The sequence below is a fragment of the Canis lupus genome, chromosome 8, assembly GCF_011100685.1.
Source record: "Canis lupus familiaris isolate Mischka breed German Shepherd chromosome 8, alternate assembly UU_Cfam_GSD_1.0, whole genome shotgun sequence".
In the NCBI taxonomy this organism is placed as follows: Eukaryota; Metazoa; Chordata; class Mammalia; order Carnivora; family Canidae; genus Canis; species Canis lupus.
In genome coordinates, this window is record NC_049229.1 from 297,173 (window position 1) to 306,340 (window position 9,168).

A 9,168-nucleotide genomic window follows, 5' to 3' on the forward strand; every position below is an offset into this window, starting at 1 on the left:
TCTTTCTTTTTTTTTTTAATGGAAAGTCTGTTAAAGATTTTATTTCTTTATTTGAGAGAGAGACAGAGCACAAGAGAGAATGGGGAGAGGTGGACAGAGGGAGAGAGGGAAGCCGACTCCCCCAGAATCAGGGGTAAGGGAGTGAGGGAGTTGGGGGGGAGGGCTTGATCCCAGGACCCCGAGATCACTACCTGAGCTGCAGGCAGTTGCATCACCGATGGAGCCAGCCAGCCATGTGCCCTTATTAGTGGTCTTCTGATTAGTGGGTTTGTGGGTACTTAAGACGTTTGCATCAATATTCCTCTCATCTGCCTTAGAACTTGAGTCCCGGTGATACCACAATGTTCACAGTAGCAATGTCCACAACAGCCACACTGTGGAAAGAGCCTCAATGTTCATCGACAGATGAATGGATAAAGAAGATGTGGTCTGTATATACAATGGGATAGTACTCAGCCCTCAGAAAGGACAAATACCCACCATTTGCATCAACGTGGATGGAACTGGAGAGTATTATGCTGAGTGAAGTGAGTCAATCAGAGAAGGACGATCATATGGTTTCACTCATATGTGGAGAATAAAAAATAGTGAAAGGGATTATAAGGGAAACGAGGGGAACTGAGTGGGAAAAATTAGAAAGGGAGACAAACCAAGAGAGACTCCTAACTCTGGAAAACAAACAAAGGGTGAGGAAGGGGAGGTTGGCGGGGGTGGGGTAACTGGGTGACGGGCTCTGGGGAGGGCACTTGACAGGATGAGCACTGGGTTTATATGTTGGCAAATAGAATTGAAATAAAAACAAATGTAAAATAAAATAAAATAAAACAAACAAAAAGACCTTGAGTCCTGGAGCAGAGAGAAGAGGACACGGGGCTCAGCAGGAGGCCACAGGGCTAAGCAGCACTGACACAGTGGAGAGGCAGGGAGATGCAGAGGCACAAAGCATGCAGATTTGCAGAAACCCCACTTTGTCCTGTGGGTCCCAGGGCTGCAGCTGTGCCCCTGCAATAACCTCCTTGATAATGGGTTGGAGACAAAACCTCCTCTGCTTGCTGGTTGACCGGAACTGCATGACCTAAACCCCTAACCACCATTGAATTAAGACAACCCAAACAAACCCAGCAGGCGTATTTTTCATCCCTAGAGTGCATCCGTAGAGTTTCCATGTGAAAGATAGCTGGTGTGTGCCATGCCCTGGGACCACTATTCTCACACCCACAGCAACATCTGAACCCATTTTCCCGAATTCCAGGTCCATTTATCTGAACAGAAAATGGACCATCTTTGTGGGATGACTCAGGCAACTTCTCCTTTTCGTCTGGTCCTCCCTAATATATTCTCCAGAGTTTTCTATAAAGTTCCAACAAAAATTTTGATTTTTTTTTAGATAGGTCAGGGATAACAGGGTAACGCGTAACAGTGTGGTTAGGAGGTGAAGGCAGCAGGCGATGACTTGGGAGACATGCACTACAGATGTATATCTTTGGTTCCTAAATGTGGCCCAGAGCCTGGGGAGTCCTGGCAGCCTGTAGGGGGATCTGCATAGTTAAAACTTCTTTTATGGTACGGGTGCCTGTGTGGCTTAGTGGGTGAAGCGCCTGACTCTCGGTTTGAGCTCACCTTAGGGTGGTGGGATGGAGCCCTAAGGCTTGGGTCTGTGTTCAGTGCAGACTCTGCTTCAGATTCTTTCTCTCCATCCTTCTCACTCTTGTTCTCTCTTAAATAGATACACAAAATCTTTAAAAAATACTTTAAAAAACCCTATTTTCATAATAGTATTTTTCACTCTCAGAAGGGTGCCAGGGAATTTTGGGTCGCTGTATGATGTAGGATGTTGCGACACTGGATACAGAGAGAGCTGTGAAACTTCAGCTGTTTTCCCATCCGTCAGACCTTCAGCAGATATGCAAAATGCAAAACAGTGTTACTCCCCTTATGAGACATTGGTTTGTTTTGGGAAACTTCTTTTTAAGAAAACTGCATTACTTAGGTTCACATGTGTATTATTGTTTTAGAACACATTAATGATTATGTGACATTTTTCTCCTTCCTAATTTATGGCACCAGAAATCCTGATCGACAAGATCCTCACACGAAAGCCCCCGGGGTGCGCATTTCTGAGCGTGTAAAGGGGCCTTTTGTCCCAGTCTGCTGAGAACTGCTGCCCCAAGCGAGCCAACCTCTCCATCCTTCCCGCGTCGCGGTTACAGGGAGAGGCTTAGATTGGATGGTTCCCAACGTCCCTGTATTTCTGGGCGCTTGAAGGCGACTTCCCTAGGCCTGCGGGCTTGCAGTGGCCTCCCGGTGTCTGGGTGTCGGTGGGCACGACGAGGAGGTGGGTTGCGGGAGGGAGGCCCCCAGCCCTGTGCGCGCTCCGCAGGCTGTGGCTTCCCCGTGCGCGTTATGGTTTGTTGTGGTTGTTGTTGCGCTCGGTTAGGAGGAACCGGGCGGGGGCCAGCGTGTCCCACAGCCGACCTCCATCCAGATCTAGGAGGACGGGGAGCCCAGGAAGGCACCGCCGGGGGTAGGTCGCAGCCTGGAGACGGTGTGGAGAAGTCAGGAGCCCCGCAGGTGCTCGTCGGGGCGCACGGAGGTCCCAGCGCAGGACGCGCTTGGTGCTGCCCCCGCAGTCCTGTACCCCCCCCTGCGGGCAGCTCCCCCGAGACCCAGCACCTTCCTGGGGCATCTCGCTCCTGCCCTGCGTCCCCGCGGCTTCCAGGCCACGAGGGCTCTTTCCTCGGTAAGGCCTCTGCCAGCCCCTCCTCCCTCCTCCAACACCCCTCACCCCCCCATCTCCCGTTTCTCTCTTTGTCTCCGTCTCTCCCTCGGGGTGAGGCTGGGAGGTGCACGCCCCAGACAGCCGGACAGCCCGGAACCCTACAGGCGGCAGTGGGGAGCATCTGGTCCACCCCTGCTGGACCAGGGGCGCAGAGGGCACCTGACTCAGGCAGCCGCGGCTGGCTTTGCTTAGAGTCCTGGGAGGGAGGGAGGCCTACAGAGACAGAGACAGGGACAGAGACAGAGACAGACGCGAGGGACCGGCTCAGCCTGCTGCCTTTGACCCCCGTGCGAGATGGGGCTGCACTCAGGTTCTGGAAAGGAGAAATGCCCGCAATGTGGGCAGGAAAAGTATTGCAACAGCGGCGTCAGGCCACTTCTATTTTTTTGTCCTCCCCCGCCCCACTTTTTTTTGTAATTTGAGAATCCCAGTGCATTAAAAAAAAGGAGAAGAAATGACAAAGCAGGGTTACAAAACTGGGGTGTTTTAACGGGTTACCTGGAATAGGCCCGAATTTACGTTTATTCAAGGTCCTTGGCAGGAATATTTTATCTCTATATGCACAAAAAGAAGACAGCCATGGGGCTCTCTGCTCCGGGCAGAATGTACAGTTCTGTTTCCCAGCACAGTAATCTCACTTTGGAGTCCAGATGAACTGGGCACCGTGTTAAGGAGGCAAAATCTTCTGATACCTGTTGTAGTGGTAAGGAAGCATTGGCAGGACTGTCATCACGGGGCCTGGCAGTAGGAGGCAGAGCTCCTGCTCAACTCTGGATACAGCAGAGAGGGCTGGGGGCCAGCCCTGAGAGCAGGGAGGGTGGCCCAGCTGGGCTGAGTGAGCTCCCCAAACCCACCTAACAGGATTCCAGCTGAAGACCCCCAGGGGCTTAGCCTTCCAGGAGGTGCTGAGAAACCTATTCAGATCCAGGGTGACCACAGAGCCAGCCAGGATGACTTAGGATTCTTGCTGGCTAGGCAGCCAGATTTCAGGGTTTCAGGGCTCAAAGGAACCCAAGTGAAGTCTAGTCAAGGTGAGACACTTTGTCACTGGTCAACATTACCTGAAAAGCTGGTGTTTTTGTTTTTGCTTTTAAAAAAATCTCCTACCATACTTAGAAATACCTTGCAATGATATATTGTGTTTTGAGCAAAAGATTTGCAGAAATATGAAAAAAAAAAAATAGAATGCTGTATTGTAGGTAATATGGCCTGGAAATAGGCCTGTGCTTAAAATTATGTGTGTTTATGGGTGTGAAATATATATATGTCTATCCACACTTTTATTTTTATTTTTTTTTAAAGATTTTATTTATTTATTCATGAGAGACACAGAGAGAGGCTGAGACACAGGCAGAGGGAGAAGCAGGCTCCTTGTGGTGAGTCCGATGGGGGACTTGATCCCAGGACCCTGGGATCATGCCCTGAGCTGAAGGCAGACACTTAACCGCTGAGCCAACTGCTCAGCCAACTGCTGAGCATTAAAAGTGCACTTTTAATTTTACTTTTATGTCTATTATTTTTTCCAGCTTTCTTGAGGTGTAGAACACATATGACAATGTAACGTCATGTAAATTTAAGGAGTACAAATTGTTGCCTGGATACATTTACATGTCACAAAATGGTCACCACCACAGCCTTTGCTAACACCTCCGTCACAGCACAGCATTACCATTTCTTTTCCTGGTGAGAATAGTTAAGATCTACTGTTTTTGCAGCTTTCAAATATGTAATATGGTATTACTGACTATAATCCTTGTGTGCTGTTGGTGGAAACATAAATTGTTCATGACCTTGGAAAAAAGAATGGAGGTTTCTCAAAGAATTAAAAATAGTATGACCACGCACTCACTTCAGCAGTGCATACACTAAAACTGGAATAATGTAGAGAAGATTAGCATGGTCCCTGTGCAAAGACGACACACGAATTTGTGAAGTAGTGCATAATTTTAGAGAAATTCTCACTCCAGTTAATTCATATATTACTTGACATTTACATGTTTCAGGGTTGGGATAAGTCAAACTCCGTTGGTCCATGTGGCCTCATGTCCCAGCACCACATCAAACATCAGGGCTATCTTTTAAGCATGAAAAAAGTAAAATAAAATGACCATATCATCTCGCTATCTCACTTCTGGGTATATATCCATGAAAACATGTTATCGAAGCAATATCTTCACCTCCATGGAGCATTTCACATTAGCCAAGATATGGAAACAACTCAAGTGTCCACCAATGGAGAATGAGTGACCTTTGATCTGGTGTGAGGCTTCTAATCTCCAGCATCACAGAGGTGAGGACACTCCATGCTGCCCTGGGAATAGACAGGCATCCCCATCTGTCCTGGGATTATCCCTGTACATCCTCCCTAGCCCTGAGGACTCCCAGCCCTTTCATGAAGGGTAATCATGGGTGACATGATGATGGGGTCATGGGGGTCCTCCTACCACACACTTCTATCATCCCTCCATCCATCCTGATCCTTTTTCCAAATACAAACTGTGCTGCTTCTTACCAGCACCTGTCCTCAGAGGTGGGACCTGTTTATGTTCTGTGGATTTGAGCCTTTGCGTTCTTCACATGGGACAGAAGGATTTTTCGTCTGAAAAGACAATCCTAGACTAACTGGCAAGCTGGGGAAGTCTAGTTTAGGGCAAAAGTCCCTCCCTAATTCCCCTGCTGTCCGAAGCAGGCCACTTGCCCCAGAGTTCGTTTACCTGACACCAGTTTGCCCAATGCTTGGTCACATTTGCCCTGAAATTGAATAACTCAGACTTAGCTTTCACAGATTTTAGGATAGTTTCAGCACTTTTTGTGATTTTTTCTAATCGATGGCATTTCCTATTTGTCTGCAATTTATCATTAAAAAAAAAAACATATTCAATACATTACCTGCTTTATTCTCAGGTTACTAATAAAGAAACACACCTTTCAATACTTAATATGTGGCTCACTATATGTTCCTATTTGACCCTTCTCCTTGGGGTTTTGCTCTTCTTTTTTTTTTTTTCCCATTTTTATTTTTTATTTATTTATTTATTTTATTCTTTTTTTTTAATTTATTTTTTATTGGTGTTCAATTTACTAACATACAGAATAACCCCCAGTGCCCGTCACCCATTCACTCCCACCCCCTGCCCTCCTCCCCTTCTACCACCCCTAGTTCGTTTCCCAGAGTTAGCAGTCTTTACGTTCTGTCTCCCTTTCTGATATTTCCCACACATTTCTTCTCCCTTCCCTTATATTCCCTTTCACTATTATTTATATTCCCCAAATGAATGAGAACATATAATGTTTGTCCTTCTCCGACTGACTTACTCCACTCAGCATAATACCCTCCAGTTCCATCCACGTTGAAGCAAATGGTGGGTATTTGTCATTTCTAATAGCTGAGTAATACTCCATTGTATACATAAACCACATCTTCTTTATCCATTCATCTTTCGTTGGACACCGAGGCTCCTTCCACAGTTTGGCTATCATGGCCATTGCTGCTAGAAACATCGGGGTGCAGGTGTCCCGGCATTTCATTGCATCTGTATCTTTGGGGTAAATCCCCAGCAGTGCAATTGCTGGGTCGTAGGGCAGGTCTATTTTTAACTCTTTGAGAAACCTCCACACAGTTTTCCAGAGTGGCTGCACCAGTTCACATTCCCACCAACAGTGTAAGAGGGTTCCCTTTTCTCCACATCCTCTCCAACATTTGTGGTTTCCTACCTTGTTAATTTGCCCCATTCTCACTGGTGTGAGGTGGTATCTCATTGTGGTTTTGATTTGTATTTCCCTGATGGCAAGTGATGCAGAGCATTTTCTCATATGCATGTTGGCCATGTCTGTGTCTTCCTCTGTGAGATTTCTCTTCATGTCTTTTGCCCATTTCATGATTGGATTGTTTGCTTCTTTGGTGTTGAGTTTAATAAGTTCTTTATAGATCTTGGAAACTAGCCCTTTATCTGATACGTCTTTTGCAAATATCTTCTCCCATTCTGTAGGTTGTCTTTGAGTTTTGTTGACTGTATCCTTTGCTGTGCAAAAGCTTCTTATCTTGATGAAGTCCCAATAGTTCATTTTTGCTTTTGTTTCTTTTGCCTTTGTGGATGTATCTTGCAAGAAGTTACTGTGGCCGAGTTCAAAAAGGGTGTTGCCTGTGTTCTTCTCTAGGATTTTGATGGAATCTTGTCTCACATTTAGATCTTTCCTCCATTTTGAGTTTATTTTTGTGTATGGTGAAAGAGAGTGGTCTAGTTTCATTCTTCTGCATGTGGATGTCCAATTTTCCAAGCACCATTTATTGAAGAGACTGTCTTTCTTCCAGTGGATAGTCTTTCCTCCTTTATCGAATATTAGTTGACCATAAAGTTCAGGGTCCACTTCTGGGTTCTCTGTTCTGTTCCATTGATCTATGTGTCTATTTTTGTGCCAGTACCACACTGTCTTGATGACCACAGCTTTGTAGTACAACCTGAAATCTGGCATTGTGATGCCCCCAGATATGGTTTTCTTTTTTAAATTCCCCTGGCTATTCGGGGTCTTTTCTGATTCCACACAAATCTTAAAATAATTTGTTGTAACTCTCTGAAGAAAGTCCATGGTATTTTGATAGGGATTGCATTAAACGTTTTGCTCTTCTTAAATGGGCATTAATCAGTGTTTGGGTTTACCTATTAGGATGAATTGTAGGACTGCCTAGGGCTTGCCTGCAGGAGGCCACATTCTTTTTCAACTAGTGCTTGTTTACACCTGGGTTCAGATCCTGGAAAGGGCTCAGATTTTCCTGCTGTCTTTCTGTTACTGTTTTCTAGTGTCAGTGCATTATTGAATTTAAATCCGTGTGATTTAAATTCTTTTACATTTACTGAGTTTTTTTTTTTTTAATTGTCCAGAGCAAGGTCTACTTTGATAAATATCCCAATGTTCCAAGAATCCTTGAAAAAAATGTGCTATTTTCGGGTGGAGTGTTTTATATTTATCAATTCAATCTAATGGTTAATTTTGGTGTTCAGTTCTTTTATGACCTTGCTGAATTGCTGTCTATTCTATTGACTCCTGAGAGTCAAAGTCCCAATTGCAATTGTACATCTACATATTTCTTTTTTTTCTTCTTTCAGTTCTATCAGTTTTTGCATTTTCTTGTTTGGAGGGTTTTTTTTTAAGTATTAATTTTTGTATGCTCTATCTTTTTTTTCCTATTTTAGTTTTTCAATCTACCTCTCAGTGTATTTGGAACTACTTTGTTGTAGACAGCCGTGGAATTGGAGTACGACAGGATGGTAGGTGGGGTGGCCCCCACTGGAACCTAGGGGTGTCTGTGTCTTGTAGTGCTATTTGAATGGATATTGCCTTCCCAAATTTCCATTTTTCGGTCACTCTCTTCCTGGTGCTTTGAGGAAGGGCAAGAGACTTTTCTTGCAACTTTTTTTTTTTTTTTTTGGTCTGCTGTTGGTGGTTCTGAGTTGCAGATGTGGGGAAATCTTTTTCCTCTACCTTTTAAAGTTCTCAGTTGGGGGCCCCTGTAACAAAAGACGGATTAACAAGAGAAAATATTACAGATTTATTTAATATGAGTTTTACATGGCCTGGAAACCTTCACGAGGAAATTGAGGTCTGAGGAAGAAGTTACATCTGAACATTTTTATAAGAGGTTTGATGCAGAGTGGGAAGTCATGGAAAGATGTGAGAGGATAACAAAAGGGTATAAGCTTGGGTAACGTTAAAGATGAGACTGACAGTTATTTCTCTAGCAAAAATAGGTTCGTTCAGGAGTAGCAGAGAATTGCACCTGGTACAAATGAGCTACAGCAAAAGCACAGCGACGTCTGCCAGAGCAGAGAAGCCCTCATTCACAGGAGAAAGGGGAGGTTGTGCTTTGGATTAACTGGCACTTTGAAGCACAGTGGCTTGTTTTTGGCTGAGCTGAGACAGTCTCTGGTTGGTTGGGCCACTGTTGGGGGAGGGAAGTGATTGTTCCTCCTGTTGGGCCGCACAGGAGTATCCACCCCACTGAACCTTGTGACTCTGTTTTTCTCATGTTTCCCTTTATTAATGTTCACAGCCGAGAGCAAGACATTGGGTAAAACTCCACAAGGGCCAGTTCATCAATTCTTCCCTATGTGCCTTTTCTCCTCCAAGATGAGAATGCTCCTCTTCTCTGGGGACAGTGAATGCACCTGTCCCATGAGGGTTTTATAACTTGCTTTGGGGGAAGGTCAGAAAGTCCTTTGTGCACCTGCTGTTTCTTAATTCCATCAGCTGACATATACATTTATGCTAAGATGCCACATTTTGATGCAGGGTGTCCTGAACTCCAACAGAGGATTCTTTAATGCTCTATCCAGGATGGAAGGGAGGCAGTGAAGAAACCCAGGGCCCTCACTGTCCTGTACTCATGATAT

The 9,168-nt window shown here is 45.1% G+C and overlaps 1 non-coding gene across 1 annotated transcript; it reads left to right on the forward strand.

The window, feature by feature from the left end:
- Nucleotides 1-4,620: 4,620 nt before the first annotated feature.
- LOC119873038 lies at nucleotides 4,621-4,727 on the forward strand. The gene has a single exon (XR_005363843.1). It is a non-coding gene; the product is annotated as a U6 spliceosomal RNA (small nuclear RNA).
- The last annotated feature ends 4,441 nt before the right edge of the window (nucleotides 4,728-9,168 follow it).